The 21870-nt window shown below is 45.0% G+C and overlaps 1 protein-coding gene and 1 pseudogene across 1 annotated transcript in view; both read right to left on the bottom strand.

The window, feature by feature from the left end:
* Positions 1-21870, bottom strand: part of LOC146861930 (uncharacterized) — a 437430-nt gene that overhangs the window by 323603 nt on the left and 91957 nt on the right. The window lies entirely within an intron of this gene.
* LOC146861931 (zinc finger matrin-type protein 2-like) lies at positions 12551-13465 on the bottom strand (annotated as a pseudogene).

Genomic DNA, 21870 nt, shown 5'->3' with positions numbered 1-21870 from the left:
ACACTGTACTCCTCCAGGGCAGACCCCGACGGCGCCGCCCAGACTGCATATTTGGATGAGATTGCGCTGGTGTTTCCACTTATAACGGAACAACGAGGCAAATTAGTACCCCAAGCAGTGGAACCACCTCCGAATAGGATGATACGAGGGGCAGGACCCTTGATGGCGTGAGTAATGATGGAACTTTACTACGGACATAAGGTATGAGGAGTAAGCTGGCCCCCTTTTGGGATCCAGCATTAAGAACAGCACTCACGGATACTGTCCTGTGTTTATGTTTTCGTGTGTTTGTCTCTCTGTATATGTGTTTTTTTCACCTGGTTTGGTCCCCCTCCATAACTATGGGACAACGATTCGGGCTACTTGAATCTCGTGGGAGTGGTGATAAAACGCCTACGAACACGCAGTGTCTGACTACAGGGCTACCCCAATAAGAGCTGGTTCTCCACTTGGAGTCGATACCCCTCCCAGAATGGGGTAAGAATGAATGTATGAAATGGATATACGTATGCATGAGCGTGAAAGGTGAGCATGCGTATACACTATCATGACTTTTAAACAAATCACGGCGATTATTTTTAAAGCAGTAGTGTTGACCACGTGGGAATGATGCGGGTGTAGGATCAATATGGATAGACACACACCTAAGAGCAAAAGGTGATAGGATGCGGCGTAAGGCCGCCACCAAGACGGGCAGTGCACAGACACGAGCGCGTGATAAACTAAGTGTGTTTTTTCACCCGCCACCTCTGTATGTCTGGTGGAGTATTTTTCAACACTATTAAGTTGAGACGAACGCCTGTAGAGATGAACAAGCCTAGATCTCCATATATATATATAAAAATGTGTGGTCTCTTCTTTTTTCTTTTCTTTCTCTACATAGATGGAGTGACATGTGAGACTAATTAGTCTACGGAACTTAATAAGGAGCGTTAGTTGCCATTATCACCAGTAGTATAGGGAAATCCCCTTCACTACCCATACCAGGGGGCATTCATTCCCGCCCTGAAGAAAGTCCAGCACCCTTTATGGGGCTTAATAGGACTGAAACATGTTGGCTATAGGGTCTTAGGACCATAATATCCCCATTGACCCTTAACTTTTATTTTATTATCACCCCCAGCAGGTCCAAGAATAAAAGGGAAACTGTGATCTGCTGCCGGGCTTTTAATCTTCATCCCCCTGGCCAAAAACATCTTCTTAAGAGCTCCCTGAAAAATGGTTGAGCCCACCTTGACTTCTAGGCGTCGAGGTGTCCCAATGATAAAGCATGACACCACTAGGGTGTGTGAGGGAATATAAAACAAAAGGAGTTGCCTCCTTCCCCACTCAATAGTGGTGGTCTTTCCTGACTTCACGCAGGGACCTCCATACCTTTAGAGCTCTAGGACTATTCAAATGCATTCAGCAACTTTGTTGCAAGTTGACAGTGGGGAGTACTTTTGGTGAAACAGTTTCTGGAATAAGACATGCTGGACTTTATGGCAGTGCCCATATCAGTCACTGATGTCACACTGGCTATAGACTCCCTGCGCAGTTCCTCCGCCCCGGGGCTTGACGGCTTCACAGGGGATTTTTATAAAGAATTCAAAGACATCCTGGCCCCACAGTTGATTGAGGTTTATGCGGAAGCAATGGAGAAACAAATTCTCACCCCCACGCTACGGGAAGCTGTGATTATACGCCTTCCGAAACCTGGCAAAGACCACAAGCAATGCGGTTCATACCGACCACTGTCTTTATTGAATCTAAACTATAAAATCCTAGCTAAAGTGCTCGCAAATAGACTATCACAGCTGATGGAGTAGATCATTTCTCCAATGCAATCCGGCTTCGTCCCCCGACATTCTACATCCCTGAATCTTCGCACGCTGTTTTCCGTGCTGCATAGAATAAAACCCGATGTCCCAGCGGCGGCGGTATTATTAGACGCGGAGAAAGCGTTTGATTCTTTAGAATGGCCTTTCCTAGTGGAGTTGATGCAGCGCATGGGTTTCCCCTATGGCTTCATTTCCACGGTCTCGGTGTTATATAGCCAGCCATCAGCGCGACTCAGTTTAAATGGCACCCTGTCCAGGCCATTTCAGCTATACCGGGGGACCAGACAGGGTTGCCCTTTGTCCCAGCTCTTATTCATCCTAGCCATGGACCCTTTGGTGAGGCATTTCCAGGAACGCCATTTGCATAGAGGAACGCAGTTCAACACTGGCCCGCTCCTTGCTTCCCTTTATGCTGATGATACTATCCTTTACGTCCGGGAGCCAGACACTAATTTATCCCCCCTTATCAGAGAAATTGTCCGCTTTGGTAGATTTTCAGGGCTAGGCATAAACTGGCACAAATCGATCATATTCCCGCTAACGGCATGCACAACCCAATGGGAATGCGAATTTCCTCTCAAATGGTGCCGAGACTCGGTAAAATACTTGGGTATACACATTCATCTGGACACCACGCAAATCATTTGTTTAAATTACGGACAGACTTTTCAAAAATTGGAGGAACAAGTTGACAGATGGCTGAGGTTGCTGCTGTACCTGGCTGGCAGGGTGGCTATATTGAAAATGGTGGTCCTTCCCAAATTCTTATACCTTTTCAACAACATCCCGATCCCCCTTTCTGATGGCTTCTTCCGCACTTTGCAGACACTCATCACTCCACTGATATGGGGCGGGAGGAGACCACGTGTTCGGTGGTCGATAATGAATCTACCGTATGACAGGGGCGGTTTCAATGTGCCAGACTTCCAACTATATTATTTAGTGGCGCAATGCCACTATGCGTTCACTTGGTTCCATCCCGATGCACATATACCCTTTCTAAGGCCGGAGGCAGACCTGGTTCTCCCCAACAAATTATGCGAGGTGCTGACGGGGGTTTTTCAAAAAGACAGGCATGACATACAAACAGTGTCCACCACTGCCTGGGCGTGGGGCAAGTTGAAAAAGCGCACGGGCGCGACACAACTATAGTCCTCCTCCCTCCCCTTGCCCAATGGCCGATGGCTCCCAATCACTGGAGAGAGGCTGGTTCAGAACACGCTGTCCACATGAGATATTGCAAAAGTGGGCGATCTCTTTCCGGGGGGGCCATATTTTTTCGATAGATGAGGACGCCAGGTTCACTGATTGTAATTTTATGATGCAATTCCTCCTGTGCTGCATGAAATCTGCACTGCGTGCTGCTCTTCCCTCTTACCCTGTTGAGCCTGACTCTTTCCCCCCACTCACACTGGTATTGGAGGCCCCTGGCGGCAGACGCCTTATTTCTAAAATGTACAAAGCCTGCGCTAAGATGCTGCCGGCGGATGACTCTAGCCTCAGACAGGCCCGGGAGGCGGACACGGGTTGCACCATCACAGATGAAAAATGGACCAGATGCTGTGTAGTTACTAGGGACATATCACTTAACAGCCTCAATAAGTTGCTGCACTTCAGATTTCTCCGCCGCGCTTACTTTACACCAGCCTTGGCACATAGGATAGACGCCAATAAACCACACACCTGTCTGAAATGCACTGCACCGCACGCCGATTTTATACATCTGGCATGGTCTTGTCCCCGTTTACAGTCCTACTGGTCTGCGGTGCATGTGACTCTGGGGAGGATAATAGGCATTTCAGTGGTCCCCATCCCTGAAATAGCACTTTTAGGGTATACTGTACAGATTCCTAAGAAAGTCAAGAAACTAGCATCATTGGGGCTGCTCTTAGCTAAAAGAGAGGTTGCCATCCACTGGGGCATGAAGTCCACTCCTAAGCTACAAGACTGGCTGGGGAGTCTGGCACACTGCAACACCAATGCTGAGATATACGCCAGTCTTATGCCACCAACGTCACGCCCAAGGGAGATTTGGGGACCACTGAGGACCTACTTTGATTCCACTAAGCGAGCCTCTACCACACAGGCTAGTGATGGGATAGTGCCTGAGGGAGTGGGCTGAGGGGATGTTTTCTGAGCCCCGGTTCTCCTGTGCTGCACGGTGAGTTCCACTTGATCCGTGTTCCATTGCCACACATGGCTGGCATTGCTGATTGGTTAGCCCAATTTTTGGGACTGGGAGTGTGGGAGGAGGCCGGGTTTTTTTTTTTTTTTTTTGCCTGATGGGTCTGGATTCCAGGCCTGACTTAAGTGTAAAAAGCTATTATAATTACCACTGTGTACGTAACTGTCAGGTACAATTTGTTTGGTTTGTAAAGTGACTATCTGAAATGCAATGTGAATATCATTCTTTATTTGAAAAATAAATTGTGTTTAAAAAAAAAGGGTCTGCCCTTGCGCTCCAGTCCGAGCTCCTCTCTGGGAGGGTCCGAGGCCTTCTTCTACCCGCAGGCTCCTGCCTGTGCCTCATTCCTGGTGGACGAGTGGAAGAGCACCCTGCTCTTCTGCTATTACGCTCTGCTCTGTGCCCTCTTTGCTTCTTTATTTCTCTTTTTGCCCCTATTCCTCTGTTTGACTCTTTTCCTTTGCTCTTACTCTCTTTGCACCTTTTTCTGTTTGCTCTGCTTGCCTTTTGCTTCTTTTTCTCTTTGCCCCTTTTTTCTGTTTGCTGTTTTTGCTCCGTTGCCTTTTGCCTCTTGTTCCTTTTGCCTCTTTCTCTCTGTTTGCTCTGACTGCTTTGTTTGCCTTTTGCCTCTTTGCCCCTTTTTTCCGTTTTCTGTTTGCTCCATTTGCCTTTTTGCCTCTTTTTCCCTTTGCCCCTTTCTCTCTGTTTTGTTCTGTTTTCTCTGTTTACCTTTTGCCTCTTTTCCTCTCTGCCCCTTTTTTCTGTTTGCTCTGTTTGCTCCATTTGCCTTTTGCCTCTTTTTCTCTTTGCCTCTTTTCCTCTTTTGCATCCTCGCTCCTTCTTCCCACACTACCCGCCACTGCTGCTCACGCAGCCCCTCCCCCCACATGTCGCTCCCACCTACCAGCTGATCGCCCTCCCCCGACCCCTACTTAATGGCGCCTTCTGCGCGGCAAGAAGAGCAGGACCTCTGACCTCCTGGTCAGAGTCACTGCTCTACCCCCGCGCAGCTCCACTGTTAAGGGTCCGCCCTTATGCTCCAGCCCGAGCTCCTCTCTGGTAGGGGTTTAAGGCCCTCCTCCACCCTCAGGCTCCTGCCGGCACCTCATCCCTGGAGGTCTAGTGAAAGAGCACCCTGCTCTCCTGCTATTCCGCTCTGCTCTGTGCCCTCTTTGCTTCTTTATTTCTCTTTTTGCCCCTTTTCCTCTGTTTGCCTGTTTTTCTTTGCCTCCTTCTCTCTTCGCCGCTTTTTCTCTGTTAGTTCTGCTTTCCTTTTGCCTCTTTTTCTCTTTTCCCATTTTTTCTGTTTGCCTGTTTTTTTCTTTGCCCCGTTCTCTCTGTTTTGCTCTGTTTGCTCCGTTTGCATTTTGCCTCATTTTCCCTTTACCTCTTTCTCTCTGTTTGCTCTGTCTGCTCTATTTGCCTTTTGCCTCTTTTTCTGTTTGCCCTTTTTTTCTGTTTGCTCTGTTTGCCTTTTTACCTTCTTTTCCCCTTTCTCTCTGTTTTGCTCTGTTTGCCCTGTCTGCTCTGTTTGTCTTTTGCCTCTTTAATCTTTGCCTGTTTTTCTCTGTATTACTCTGTTTGCTCCGTTTGCCTTTTGCCTCTTTTGGGTCCTTGCTCTCTCTTCCCGCGTACCCCACGGCTGCTGCCCCCATGGCCCATTCCCCCCAGCGTCTCGCTCCCGCCTCCCAGCTGATCCCCCTCCTTCAACCCCTACTTGGCGGGGACCAGTCAGCCAATACACTCGAAGTTGGCCGTTTTTTCAGGGGGCATCTCTATGGTGCCCTCTGAGTTCATTTTATAATAAATCCAACACTGGAATCAGTGTGGGTTGATTATGCTGAGATGTTTGGTACCAATCTTTCCAGTTTTCAGTAAAGCCATCATGTAGCTGTGGAGTTTGTAATGACAAACTCCCAGCCCATGTACTCAAAATGGCTTCACCCCACTTACAATTTCTGTGAATGGCACAGACACTGTAGAGGCATATTGTCCATGCAGCTATGCCCTCATCTGTGGTATGGTGCACCCTGCCTTAGGGCTGTAAGGCCTGCTAGCGGAGTGACTTACCCATGCCACAGGCCGTGTTGGGGAGTATGGCACACTAGATGTGTACCATGTCGACTCTTCAGTTTGGTCTGCACCATAACACACAGCCTGCAGTGGCAGTGTGTGAGTGTTAAAGTGAGGGGTCTCTGAGGGTGGCATAATACATGCTGCAGCCCTCAGAGGCCCTCTGGTCACAAGGCCCTTGGTATCAGGGGTACCTTTTACAAGGGACTTACATGTGGCCCAGAGTGGTTCCAATTGTGGAAACAAAAGTTACAGTTTAGGGAAAGAACACAGGTGCTTGGGCCTGGTTAGCAGAGTCCCAGCATACACTCCGTCAAGTTGGCATCAGGTAAATCAGAGAAATCTATGCTCAAATCCAGGCTTCCCAGCGTGACCCTAATGTGTGATCCTAACAGTATCACTTTGTTTCACAGTGCCTCTCAAAACAAGGCTGGCAAAAGGATTTCGTTCAGAATGTGAATTGTAAAAGCAAAATCCTTATTCATGCATGGTTTAAAAAGCTAAAATATCAGCCAAGTATTGAAATGCCGTGAGTAGAGCACACAAGGCTGTCAGAAGAACGCATCTCTGAGGCTGGTAGCATTGCTTTTGTACAGAAATTCGAGAAGGTCCATACATGGTGTTTCTGGCTGTGTGGCATCAACAAAGTGATTGGTCATGATATCGCAAACAGATTTCAGAGCAACGTCGTCAGAGTATTTTTTTAGACTTGATATACTTGATATACGTTTCTAATTAAAAATAAATTATTAGCCTTTAAAATTGATACTCAGTGTAGAAAAATAATCTCTGGCTGTGTTTTTCAGACTGTGGGTCATGCCCCGGTCACAAAAGGTTACGCACTAAAGAGGCCTTTAAAATTAGTATTTATCTTGTCACATTTGCAGTGCTTCAAATAAAAAGGTCAAATGTCAGACTATGTCTTCTGACAAATCGCTGCCTATTTTTTAACCTGGAGATTGGTGTTTACAAACTCCTATCACTTTGGAGTCATAGAAAGAAAAGTAAAGTGAAATATGTGACAATCTTGCTGGAAAGGCTGAAGGATGTCACAACAAAATGTAAATACCTGGAAATTAATGTACATATTCAGTGGTTAGGAAGAAATTGTAATTCTGAAGTGTGATGGAAACAAAGATTTTAATAGGATCAAACAAATCAGGACATGTGGTAATGCACACATGATACATATTCAATCAAACCCGGTTTCCGCACATTATCATTTTTGTACAGTATAGTTTTTGTCAATAAAACTGTATGTCTGTGCAAATGTAGTGGCCATTTCAATAGAAAGCATGCTGTCTGTAAATGACAGTGTGTTACTACACGGCGCTTTAGTTACATTAAAATATCGCCAAACTCATGCCCATTAAAGCTAGGTGAGTCACCAACGTTTGCTGTTCTAAAAACTGGGTCGTGGTTCGGAAAAGTTTGGGAACCACTGATGTATGGTACTAAATTGAAAATGCATGCACAAGTAAACAAGCATTGGCTAAGCCAATAGGTCTTGTCTTTATCAGACGAATAACAATATATTGGCTTTTTCTGTTGCCTTTTATTTATTTTGATGGCCAAGCATCTGCAACATGCTACAGGGCACTTCGCTTTCCTCTTTAAGCTCTGGCACAATTTATTTTATTTTTTATTTTACTACTCTGACGGTGCAAGAAATTGGGTTAGTACTTGAGAGGGGTGAGAGCCCCACTTAACTAACAATCAAAATCCTTGTCAGGGTTGACCACAAAAGTCACAAGTAAATAAACCTGTGCTCAACACTCTGTTAGCTTGGCACAAAAGCAGCCAGTCTAACTCAGAGGCAGCGTGTAAAGTATTTATGCAACACTCAAACAATGATAAAGTAAAAACACAGCACAAGAAAAATCCCAAACCAATTTAGAAAAAGAGTAAATTGTAATAAATAAAATGACACCAGAATCACAGAAATCCAATAAGTAGAACCGGAGATATCAATCAATCAATGAAAACTTTATTCGGATCGTTGAGAATCCATAAAAGTACAAAAAGACAATTATAAAATCGTACAATAAAATAAAATAACCGGAGATATTAAGTTTCCGTAGAAATAGCGCCAAAAACACAAAGTTCCATTTGTGGTTATCTGGTCAGTATCAAACATTAAGGCTGACCACGATGGGTACGAGGACCACGTTCATCCCTGTGGAAAGTTTACCTTATAACTTAGTCCAGTTTCACAAGAGAAGCACTCATCGACGAGGTCACCAGCAGTTGGGCTGCAGCCTGAATCCGGAGAAGTGCTTGTCGACGGGGGGTTGCTGAAGTCCCAGGTCTTGGTCAGATTGCACCTTTGAGGTGCAGTCCTTATCAGCTCGAACACCTGGTGATGATCGGAACTTTACACTGTGGCAGGAAAACCGTGCAGTTATTTTCACCACGAAGATCTCCAGGCAGCACAGTCCAGGCTCTGTATAAAGGAAGCACTCATCAAGGGTCTGATGTGGTTCACATGCTGGTCTCGGTTTAGTCCGCTCACGTTAGCTAGGAGACCAGAGATGGTTCCTTTTGACGTGAAGAGCCCCTGGTTTTTCACCTGGAGTCTACTTCTGACAGTCTTAGAGACGAGGGAGTACACTAACAGCAACCAAGGGTTCAGGACCTGCAGGGGCAACTCTTGGAGGCTAGGACTCACTCCAGCAGAGGCCAGCAGCATGGTTCAGGCTGGTCCAGTTGGCACTGGTCAGATTAGCAGTTGCAGGGAAAGGGCTCTGGAAGCTTATTTTGTCCCCGTTAGCTCAAACATGAGGTCAACCAACTCACCCTTGGAGTCCCTATTATTCCCTACAAAAACCCCTAAAATAAACAACAAGAGGACATTTGGTCCACAAAACCTAACAATTGACAGAATAAATGGCTACTCCCTAAAATGGGCGAAAGCTGACCCGCAGGAGATTACTAGAACAGTAGTCAAAAAATCCCTTAGTTCCATCATGAAATGTTTAGATCCCTCCATTTCTCACGAGGAAGTGTTAAAAATCTATATAGAAAAAATGAAAACAATAAGTGAAACACTGAAAGTACAAGGTAAACAGAGGAATGGGGAGAATAAAGGGTGGTTTAACAAAAATTGTACAAAAGCTTACACAGAGCTAAAACGCACGTTACATAAAAAGGAAAGGGATAGACTCGAGATTATACAGCTTAGAAAGGCATACAATCAGGCCGTGAAATCAAGGAAAGGAGAACTAAGAAAAGAGACCTGGGTTGATCTACACACTGCATGATTCAATAAAGATAATACTACCTTCTGGCGAGTAGTAAAATCCCATTTTTAGTAGCGGAAGACACCCCCACTATAGAAATAGCAATAGACGAAAGACAGTGGGTGGAATATTTTTCAAAGATCTTCGGCCAAGCTAATGAGGAGAACGACAAAGCAGCGAAGACAATAAGTCTTAGCTCAGGATCCTCTTCAATAGTTTTCCCATTAGATTTAGATATCACCCTAGTGGAGGTAGAAGGAGCTCTAAAGGCTAGTAACGGGGGAAAAGCGCCGGGTCCGGACGGAGTGCCAGTGAACATTTTTAAGTATAAAATGGAACTATGGAGCCCCCTACTAACGAGAGTGTTAGAAGCTTGTTGCGCAGAAGGACTGATAGAATCATGGTAGGAGTCCATTATGGTACTGATTTTCAAGAAGGATGACCGACAGAATCCGGCTTGTTATCGTCCGAACTCATTGCTGGACTCAATGGGTAAAGTGGCAGGTCGTATAGTCTTTAGCAAGGGGCGGAAGATAACAATGTCTTATCAGATCTCCAATTTGGGTTTAGGGAAGGCCTAGGTACAGTCGAACAGTGCCTTAATTTAACTATTCTGATTGGAAAATATGTAAAGACAAAAAGGGGCAAATTGTACCTGGCCTTTGTTGACCTAAATGCCGCGTTTGATTGGGTATGTCATGTCCAACTGTGGAGTATTTTAGAGGCAATGGGGGTCGAGACTCCCATAATCAATTTTTTAAGAGAACTCTACAAAAACGCAAAAGCCCGGGTTCGCGACGGTCAAAATGGAGAGAGTACAGAGTCGTTCCTAGTGGAGAGGGGGGTTAGACAGGGCTGTGTCCTGGCACCCTTTCTATTTACACTATACACGAATGGGTTGGAACAAGCCATGCTGAAAGGGTGCCGGGACTTACCACAACTCCAGAAACTCCCCATACCCACCCTACTCTACGCGGACGACGCTGTAATTATGGCGCAGACACCATTGGGCTTACAGCGTGCAATAGAGAGCTACAATGAGTTTATGAAAGATCTAGGCCTAAGAAAAAATATTTCTAAAACTTTTATAATGAGCTGTGGGACTGGTATAAAGAAGCAGAAAGACCTCCTAATAGAGAATAAAAAAGTGGAGTCCACAATAACCTATCCCTATCTAGGCATTCTAATTGATAGTAAGAGCACATGGCAACAAGCGATCAAAGCTAGGAAATTGCTCTTTATGAGAACAACAGTGGCCTTAGTGAATTTTGCACATAAACTAGGTAAGAGACCTCCACTAGAGATGCTTCAAATTTACCAAGCTAAGTGTGTTAGTACAGCCTACGGGGCGGGGGTTTGGGGATACTGCAATGTAGATGAAATTCAGAAAGTGGAAAATGCCTTTTTAAGATATTTATTGGCAGTCCCACAAGGCACAAACATATATATGCCACAATGAGTTAGGGATACCTTACATTGCAGATATAATAAAAATCCAACCGGTACTATTATGGCACCGGATTTGGACGTCCCCAAAAACAACTTTTAATTTAAATATATTAAGTGACAGTCTCAAGAAAATTTACTGAAGATTGGGTGGTTCAAATATATAAAAGATTTTCTGACGGACATAGGCCAACCTGAGTTCTATAAAACCCCCTCATTGATTGGGTCAATCCCCACAAAAACTTTTAAAAAGCAAAGTACGACCCACATGGAGGAGATTAGACTAGCCTCTGAGACACAAAAGCCCACGGTGCAAAGAAACCAAATGATGCGCACAACATTTAGTATCCAATCATACTTAACATACACATTAACTGGGTATGATAGATTCGTACTAACCCGCCTTAGATTGGATATATTTCATCGCTTGGTAAGCTTTCCGACATTGAATGACTGGGCAAAAAATCTATCTAATTGCCCTTGCGACGCAGTCTCACCCCAAACATCAATGCATGTCTTATTGTTCTGTAAGTTTTATAAAGAACATAGGAAAAAGTGGATTTTACCAATTTTGAAATTATGGGGGTTAAGACAATGTCGTCCAGCTTACCTTGCTTTGCAGTTTATGGACTCAGATTGTGTTACAAGAAATATTGCACCATTTTGTAAAAGTTCTATTAGACATAGAAAGCATCTTTGAACAATATCTTACATAAGAGTGTATTCCTAGGCAGATTCCTAGTAACAATTGTTTGGATGTAACAACCTTGTTTTAATAAGTAATTTTACTAAATGTATTGTAAAATTGTGATGAAATAACGGTGTTTAAATTAATTGTTTTATGATAATCGAATAAGTTTTATGAGTTTTAAAGGTTGCTATAAATTGTGCTTTTATGGTTTTTAATGTATGAAATGAAAACCGAATAAAGCTGACTTTGACTTGACTTGACCCTTGGAGTCACTTCTGAGGTCCTGGGTTCAAAGCAAGAAGGTCCACTCTTCCTTCAGGCTTCAGACAGGCGGCAGTCCTTATGAATCTCCACAAGTCCAGCAGTGTTCTAATGAGACGTTCTGAGGGTGCCACTTTTATATCCAGTGCCAGCTGCATGTGGGGGCACCCTCTTCATCTAACCCCAAATGGTTTCTAGTCAATTCTTCCCTTTTCCTTGGTTTCGCTCTAATCTGTCTAGGGAAATAATGGGCAGACAGGCCCAGGTGTGGCCTGCATTTGCCAGTGACAGGGCAGGCACCTCCGGAAGTCAGAAAGGGGCTGGGGACAGCCCTCAGGCTACCCTTTGAAGCTCAAGAAGGGACTTGCTACAACCTCTAGGCAATCCTGCTCAGGAGAGAACACCCTTCCCTATACCCAGGTTATTTGTCAACTTTTTGTGAGAAATACACATCCCACCTCAGGAGAACCATTAACAGTCAGAGGTAATGAGTTTATTTATTTAAAAAGCATGTGCGGGGACAGGACCTGCACTGCAAAACACAAGAAACAGGGCATTTCCAACTAATTCAAAGATTTCTCTTTCGTTTTCTGCTCAAAACACTTTATGGCGAACTAAAATGAAATACCCTCAGAACCTGGGGTATAGGGAAAAAAACATTGTCCAAACTTGCTTTACTATCTAGTACAAAAGTCTTCACCATCAGTCAATTGTTACCAGAGAACACAAATTTCAAGTCTGTTGTGAGCTGGGGATTTTCCCCACTCAAGGTTTCCTTGTGTCAAATAACATTGGCTAGTAAAAACTATTAAAGGATGAAGCAGCAAAAACAACATCAGTGACCCTTATTCATTGTACCAAACCCAGAGAACCCCATCACATCCGAAATTACATTGTCATCTTCAAAGGATAAATCTTCCTCAGCCTCTCCTTTTTAGGTCTCGCCTGACCCAGCGCATGCGCTGGTCTGGCGAGACTTATTGAGAGGGCTCCAAAAAGTGCTACCAGGCCAGCCTAGAGCTACAGTGCATGTGCGCGGGCGTGCGCATCACGCTTTACCGCGATTACTTTCACGTTCGCTTTGATGTTTGATCGCGATCACTTTCACTTTCGTGGCCGCACGGTCGCTTGGCATAGCCAATAGGTCTCGCTTTTGGGACCTTATAAGTATTTAGTTATGCAACTGTTGCATGGCTAAACACTTATAAGGTCCCAAAGGAGAGACCTATTGGCTATGCCAATGCTTGTTTCTCTTTCTGTTTCTCCTTCTTGTAAGCTTTAGCCTTTTCCTCTTTCTCTCAGAGCGCCTTTGGAGTCTCCGGAAAGTTGTAATCTTTTCCTTTCTCCTACATTTTTTTTTGTTGGCCTCAAAGAGTTTCTTCATTTGATAAAGTGTCGAACACTCCACCCACATAGACATCCTCAGATTTCGCTGTTGTTTTTTGCCATTTATCTGGTTCAAGAAGTTGATGTAGACTTTCACAACATGATCACATATGTTGCAATAATAGCCTCACATTTCTGATTGAGGTGTTGTTTTGGTGATGACAATAGTTTTCCCCAACTTGGACTCCAACTCCACTTTGTATTCTCTGTGGCAGAGGAGTTCCCTTTTAACCAGGGCCTGGAGTGGCTTGCTATCATTTTTTTCTCTTTCTTTTGTGATTCGTTTCTGTGCAAGGTTCTCATATTCATCCTTGTCACACTTCCTCCTGAAATCCAAATTCTTTGTCCAGCTTCCCGAGGCCATCTTGAAGATGTAGTTAACTGGCACTAACACAATCAATCACCAATGGAAGGAAGAACCAACAGCTGCGGTCTGTGCAGATAACAGCGGTGGGGCAGTGGGGTCGGGTGGTGGGATTTCGAGAGACAATGCAGAGGGAAAATTAAATAATTAATTTTCCCTCAGCATCGTCCCTCCAAATCCCCCCTCGCAGGGCCCCACCGCTGTTACCTGCATGGACCGCGGCTGAGAACCAATGAAGCCATTAGCAGTCAAATTATCTTAGGCACTGGCAGAAAGGCACATTTGGTTTGGTAGAAAAATGCCCAGTGACATTTTCTAAATTGTAATTTAAAATCACACTTTACCATTAGGATTGGTTTTAAATTACAATTAAAATGTTATCATGTATTAAACGTACTCCGATGACCCAATGCTAGTCTAAGGGAAAGCTAGCTTTGCTGTACTGAAAATCACTTTGTGGGTTTTTCCACTGCCAGGACATGTCAAACTTAAGTACATACTTTCGAAACACCACGCACCCTGGTCTGTTAGCCCTTAAAGTCTACCTTACAGGTCACTTAAAAGGATTAAATGAGAAGGTTTAGGCCTGGCATAATCGAAATGGCAGTTTTAAAATTGCACTACAGGCTGCAGTGGCAGGCCTAAGACATGTTCTACGGTGCTACTTAAATGGTTGGCAGAATGACTGCTGCAGCCCACTTCTAGCATTTCCAATATGTTTAGGCCCTGAGAACATGTAGTACCGTTTACTAGGGACTTATAGGGGAATTAAATGTGCCAATTAGGTGTATATTAATTTTTTACTGTATGGAAGGGAGAGCACAAACAATGTACTACTGGTTAGCAGGAGTAAAGTGTGCAGAGTCCTAATGCCAACAAAAACAGGCTCATCACAAATAGGGTAGGGAAGGCAAAAATCTGGTAGAATATCACGCAAAAGATGGCAATCTCCAATATATGGTCATGTTGGAAACGTAAAGTTAAAACAAAATAATTGCCACTGTGTGCTAGCACATTTATGCGCATGCGACAAGAAGCATGTATCATTATGAGGCACTGCCAGCCATTTTTCTTTTTCACCTTTTCATCCGAACATGGCTAAGGCCAAGTACAAGCAGTAAAATACAACTAAAAAATAAAGTACACCGGAGTACAAAAGGGAAAGCAAGTGACCCGGCGGCATGTTACAACAGTGAAGCCCTTCAAACAAAAAATAGAATTGGAAAAAAAGGATGGCAGGATGGGCGTGGGGTGCTTAAAATAAAAAAGAAGTTTAAAAAGGAAATAATACTGTGTGTGTGGGCTACTCTTTGAGCATCTCTAAATCAACGAAATGCCATTGGTCAATACCAAGTTTGATGACCAACCCTGGTGTTGGCCAATGCCTAAAGTCAGCCGAACCACAGAACAAAGTGGCTGCAAGGGGCTGTCCAAAATCCCCTTTCTTTACCTGAATATATATATGTATGTTGGTTGGTGTGATGAGATAACATATCGAAAGACACCTAACACCGTCTGTAGGTGAATTCTAAAAAAGGACTGTTAGAATATTTCTATAAAATTCTTCTGGTGTACAGCACATACTTTGCCTTTGTGCCAAGACAGGCAACACACTTGCTTGCCTGCCAGACTAACTAAAAATTTGGTAGCTACCTAGAGGGGGGTGAGCCACGTAAGATTCAAGCCTGGCTCCGTCTCAGCTCAAGTCCTCTAGGATTCTCTAGCCCTAAGGAGCTACGCTTTAATGGGGTTTCGGCCTGGCATCCAGGTTCTACCACCATGAGCCAAGAATTAAAAACAATGCAGTTGGATTATTGCATAATGTTAAACCAGAAAACCTGGGATTAATCCTCACTATTACAGTTGACCAAATTGTATGATCCTATCCAAATATTTTTATTTTGCAGTCTCTCCTTTTTCTTTGCTATAACATAAGAGCACCTTCCAATATGTAAATGCAGTGTGTGCACTGAGCTAAAATATTCTGATGTATTAGGGTGAAATGTTTCTGCTTGTAAAAGAAATATCTTTTTTAATTTTAAAGAAATTATCATATTTACCGCAATGTTTGTTGTATGATTTAGATGCAGTGGTCAAAGTGGATGGGATCAACAGGGAACGGCGTGCCCTACTTTTTTAATTTAATATAATCCATTCCCTACTTTTTTATTTTTAAAATGAGTCCTAGGACGGCAGAAATAGCCACGGATAGATAAGATCGTGGCCGTTCAGGGACGAGCAGAGTGGGTGGAGAGGAACTCTGTCTTTTCCTTCTTGCCCAGAGAAGACAAGGACATTGTCCACTTCTCCTTCTGGCAGCTGCCCTCTCTTTCGTTCTTCCTCTTACTACCCCTCTTTCTGTTTCGTTTCTCCTCACTTGCTGAAAAACGTGACTTCAAGAAACAGCTCCTACCCTCTCTTTCCTCTCTTTTCCTTCATTTGTTCCCCTGTGAAATGGATCCAAAAAACAAATGAAACACTTTGCAAGAAATGTCGTCTTTTTCTGACATTTGTCTATTCCAAAGTGCAGCCTCTGGATGGAGAGAATAACAAGCATTGGCATAGCCAATAGGTCTCGCCTTTGGGACCTTATAAGTGTTTAGCCATGCAACAGTTGCATAACTAAACACTTATAAGGTCCCAAAAGCGAGACCTATTGGCTATGCCAATGCTTGTTTTAACTGCTGCAATCTATTGAAGCTTCACGGAGAACATCTAAGCAGCCGTGCGGGCCGCAAAAGTGATCGCGATCAAACATCAAAGCGAAAGTGAAAGTAATCGCGGTAAAGCGTGACGCGCACGCCCGCGCACATGCACTGTAGCTCTAGGCTGGCCTGGTAGCACTTTTTGGAGCCCTCACAAAATGTCTCGCCAGACCAGCACATGCGCTGGGTCAGGCAAGACCTAAAAAGGTTAAATATATGAAAAATAAATTAGTACATAGAGCAAGACAGAGTGGTTGCAAAGTGGCCAGGTTGGTTTTATTCACACCCAAACCCATTACCGCCACTTTGTAGAATTTGCCAGTGAAGGGCTACCTTTGTTGTCTCGTCTTTCTTTGAACAACATTGTTTTCCCTGGGTGGGCAAGTGCACCATTCCTGGAGGCACTGCAATATTTGGTTGATGGGTGGAGAGGAACATTTTTAATGTGATCCTTATCAGCTGTTTTCCTTATTTTAGTTTATAATATGTGTAAAGCGGCTATGTATACAGGGATGTGGTCTTTTTAAACCATACTACTTACGTTTTGGTTAGGATATAAATAATGAACATTGAAACGGGTCCCTTCAGGGCCCTCTAGTCATGTCCTTAACTTTTCAGGCAAAAACACTCATTGATTTCTGAATAATGAGAGTTAAAGTGTTAAGGTAACCATGTTGTTCCTGCTTACATTTCACATACTTTACGTAATCTTGCTTTCCCTATGAGTGTTTACTTTTTCAAGGATGTTATTACTTTTTTTTCCTTGTCTACTGCAGAATTTGAATTGAGTCACATCCAGGTGTTTATAGCGGGGCACAATTGGGTTGTAGCTGAATGCAGAGTAAGTTTCTCTCAGTTTGGTAGTATAGTGTTCAGTGGGGGAGAGGATGTGGCTTTATGGCCAGAGCTGCCGAATTTGGAACTGGGGGAATCAGGTGCAGCCTTCATGACCAGTCCACCAGACCACTCTCCTGAGAGAGCACATTTCCATGCTAGACCTTAGACGGCCCGCTAGACCTTAGACGTCCTGGTATCTTAGCACCAGCTGGTGGACCCTAGCGATGGCAAGTGTGGGTTAACCTTGAAGGCCTGTCAACCACAATACATACTGAAGTTCACCTCCAGTCTTGGTGACAGACCTACGAAGCAGCACACACTAGAGCAAAAGTTACATTGTGACTGAGGTCACAGGACCCTTGAGCCAAGTCCGCCTCACTCATTGGAACCTCCATTGTTCTTGTTTCAGCAGTAGTAGTGCAAATCACCAGGGATTGGCAACGCAGGATTTGCACGCACACCAAAGTAAGTTTGCAAACTTCACAGTCTCTCTGCTTCATGCACAAGTTTTTAACATGTGCTGTCTACTGTGGGCCACAGGAATTATGCAGTAATGGAGGACAAAATTATGTTGCACTGTTGACTAAATTATGCAGCAAAAAAAGGCTGAAGAATAATGCGATACATTTTCTGATACTATATTACTTTGACATTTTACACATACTAACAATCTCTCCAAATATGTTGCCTCAATAGTACCAGTGTAACATACAAATGCAGCAGTGAGAAAGGTGACCAGTCAACCTTTGCAAAGGGCTCTCCACTTCACAGCAACACAAGACACATTCTTCAGAAACTTTTGATCCGTTTGAGCTACAAACAATTCAGTTAAAATCATCAGATTATGCAGCAGAAGATGTATTATGTGGCAAATATGGCTGAACCATAATTATGTGGAAAACATTTGCAAACTAGAATATTTTGCTGTTCATGGTTGAACCGCTCCAGTGGAAAAAGGGAGGGGAAGTGCTGATGACAGAAACTGAATGGCTTGTAGACACATGGCTTGTGATTCCACTTTTAAGCGTATTTGGGAGATTCTGTGATTGGAAGCGTAATCTACTTTGTGAATGTATTATAATGTCAATAATTCATATTAAACCTTAAATAAACATGTGTATCCATTGGTAGAATTACATAACGTAATAAGCTGTAACTGGTCAGTGACATGGCAAACAAATACAAAAAATTAGGATGTTTTGCTCTGACTACACCTCTGCCCCCTGAGCCAATCCTCAGGTAACTCCCGCTCTGAGTCTCCGCCCACAGTTGCCCTTTGTCGTCGTCCCCGCACTTCGATCATTGTTTAGATGCCAACTATTTTCAGGGCTCGACTCGCGCACGGGCTCCAAGAGCCAAGCCATACCCTTGGCTCGACTCTCCCCAATAATTTGTTAGCTTGGCCACTTCTAATGAGGTACGGAGACTGTCTCTTCCATATGACTATTTGCAGCATGATACAAAAAAAGCTTTCCCGTGTGCAGTGTTTTAAATTGGCAGGTAAAATCACATGTAACCTGCCTAAAGTTGAGTGTTGCTGCGGCAGGAAGGGCCACGGAGCGGACAAGCTGCCAATTACCCAACTGAGATGAACCTGCCGAAGCCCTGAATGACAGGACGTCTGCATTCAATGAGCCTCCGGATCCGGAGGCTAAGCGCGAGTGCCCAGGAGGTGCAAAGCCATTGGGGCCCCTTTCCGGGCTGTCAAATTGGAAGGGATGCGGCGGGTGTCCCGGGAAAAATGCGGGTGTGAGCAGTGGGCAGAGGAGGAGGTGCGCAGGAGTCTGGCTGAGGCAATCACTATTGAAGATCAGGTGGCTGCTCATGTGGGTGAGAGAGCACCTACCTGAATCACAGCTGAGAGGCACAAGAGCAGGAATGGTTGTGGACGCTCTGCAGTACCAAGTGCCTGACCTTAAGATGGCGGGCACACTTGAGTAAGGCCCATGTACTCTACTTTTGTTGCCTAGCACTGCGTGATTTTAGGAACGGTTTAAGTCAAATACCTAGAGGATATTGTTTTTTCCCTTCTTTTCACAACAAATTTTAATGTCGACAGGCTTGGCCGGCAAAGCCCAGGGCAATACATCATATACATAATATGGCATGGGAAAAGATGTCACCTTTTTAAGTAGGTTTGTTGAAAAAGTGAGGATACATAGGACTGAATTAAATGAAAAAAACATTATAAACAAAGAACACCAGTGTCACAACGTACATGTAAGTAATATAGGATAATGACTCCAATTGCGATAAATCAGTATAAGTACAATGGATCACAGTGCGCATACCCAAATGCCGATCATCAAGGCAGATCATCGGTACAGAATGCTGAGGGGATAGGTTCGAGATATAAACCTCGATAGTCAGCCCATCTCTTCCATATTTTCACATGTTTCTGAGGGCATCCCCGTGCCTTAAAGATTGGAACTTCCAGCCCCATGGAGAAATCAAGGCCACGCTTCCATGCCACACGGCAATGTCTAACTTAGCTAAGGTAAGCCCCAGAAAGAGCTAGTCTCTTTTGTATCTATTACCTCCGATTCCATCAGTAAAGTGAAGCATAGTTAGGCGCGGAGACCGGGGAATATCCCACCCCAAGACTGTGGAGAGGCAGGCCAGAACCCCACACCAAAACCGCGACAGGGTGGTACAGTCCCAGATCGTGTGGAGGAAGGTACCCTCAGCCGACCCGCAGCGCAAGTAGAGGGGAGACGCAATCATCCCAGCAAGCCAGAGTCTATAACGAGTAAAGTAAACCCTGTGGAGGTATTTGAATTGAATAAGTCGTAGGCGCGCCTCAATGGCTGCAGCGGCGGGGATTCAAGAGTCCACCCAGTCGTCTTCGTCAAGTGGACCCAGGTCTTCTTGCCAGGATTCCCTGGTTTTGTGAAGTGTACTAGGACTGTTGGTGACCAAAGTGCGATATAACACTGTGATTTTGTGTGCACCCATCTCACTCAGAAACACTTTGGCCTCAATGGGGTTGAAATCGGGGATGGTGTCTTTTCACGTAAGGTAAGGAGAGAAAGCGTGGCGAAATTCGAGATATTTGTAAAATTTGGAGCGGTGCATTTGGAAGTTGGATTGTAGTTGTTAGAACGACTTAAGGGTCTGATCCTGAAGAATATCTCCAACAGTTGAGATTCCAATAGCGTCTCAGCCCGCAAACCCGGGAAGTTTGAGCAGTTGCGGTAGGAGTCTGTTACGCCAGAAGGGGGTCTCCTTAGTAAGCCTGCCCCACCACCCGATCCCGCGCAGAGCCTACCGCCAGATCACAAAGATAGTCCGGGTTGCAGGGGGCAGCGAGTTGAGTGTCGTGTTGGAATGTAAAATCATGTGTAGCGACTGAGAGTCCATTAACCAACACTTGAGTGCATAGGCAGTGTCGCCTCGATCGCCATGCCATCAATCGTTTAAGATGAGGAAATGGGACGCCGCATGGCCCCCACAGTACGTGGACTGAAAGCACGTTGGTAGGGCGACCCACACGGATCCCCCCCCCCCTCCAGAGGAAGTGACTGAGAACCAAGTTTAATTGCCAAAACCAGGTGTGTGTTATTGGGTAGGGATGGTTTTGGAGTTGATAGAGTAGATAGGGCAGCGACACCATTTTAAAGATGACCAACCTGCCGATTAGCGTTAGGGGCAAATGCGACCAGGAGCCCACCTGTTGTTTAATCTGAGCCAGCAGAGGGGCAAGATTTTTAGTCCAGGAGCCAAGTTGAGACGACGACAAGAAAACCCCAAGGTATTTAAAGCCATCCGGCACCACCGGCACCTGCTGTGCCCAGGTCGCAAGCCGATCACTCCCGCACAAAGGCCACAAGTAGGACTTGCGAGCATTCATATAGAGACCAGGGTTTTTGCCAAAATTTTAAGCAGGCGCGGGCCAGATCTATTCGTGCGTGTGAAAAAGAACAACACATCATCAGCGTATAGCGCTATACGATCGGATACCTCGCACGACCACTCGAAGCCATATATCTGGGCGTCAATTCACACCCAAGCAGCGAGTGGTTCCATAGCCAGTGCGAACAGATAGGGAGACAGAGGGCATTCCTGCCTAGTGCCTCTTCTGATGTGGAAAGGCTGCGAGATTGAGTCAGCAATCCGTACCGAGGCTGTGACATCTGTGTAGAAGAGGCAAATGTATCTAAGAAGTCTAGGGCCAAAGTTCAAGCGGTCCAAGAGTACAAACAAATAGGTCCAGCTAGGGTAACCGAAGGCCTTGTCCATATGAGCTAGAAGGAGCGCAGCTGGTTCATTCAGCCGGTTAACAGAGACAATCGCATTGTGTGCGCGACGAATATTGTGTCGGGTGGCCCGGCCGGGAATAAAGTCCGCTTGATCAGGATGGACCAGTGTGGTAATATACAGGACAATGCTGTTAGCAATGACTTTGGCCAGGAGTTTGGCCTCTACATTAAGTAAGGAGATCGGCCTATTTGAGGCATGCATCTCTGGTGGCCTGCCCTCTTTGGGGAAGACCACTATCTTGGCGTGGCGCCAATCAGCCGGGAGGTGGCCATCCTCCACAGCAGCATGGAAAGCCACCAAATAGTGCACTGAAATTTGAGATGAGTATTTCTTCTAAAACTCATACGGTAAACCGTTTGGGCCTGGTGCTTTACCAGAGCGCATATCTGCAAGGGCACTCTGGACCTCCTCCTTGGTGATTGAAGCATTCAGGTCGTCACGCACAGAATCTGGCATAGACCGTGGGGGCAGATCGGCCAAAAATCGGTCGATAGTGGCTGCAGAGAGGGTCTACCGTGGGGCGTATATGACCGTGGAATACTCAGCAAAGCTGGTTGCGATGCGAGCAGGGTCAGTAACCACCTCACCTGGCAGTCCTCGAAT

Source organism: Triturus cristatus, chromosome 2_2 (genome assembly GCF_964204655.1).
Source record: "Triturus cristatus chromosome 2_2, aTriCri1.1, whole genome shotgun sequence".
Taxonomy (NCBI): domain Eukaryota; kingdom Metazoa; phylum Chordata; class Amphibia; order Caudata; family Salamandridae; genus Triturus; species Triturus cristatus.
This window is presented reverse-complemented; position numbering and strand designations above follow the sequence as displayed.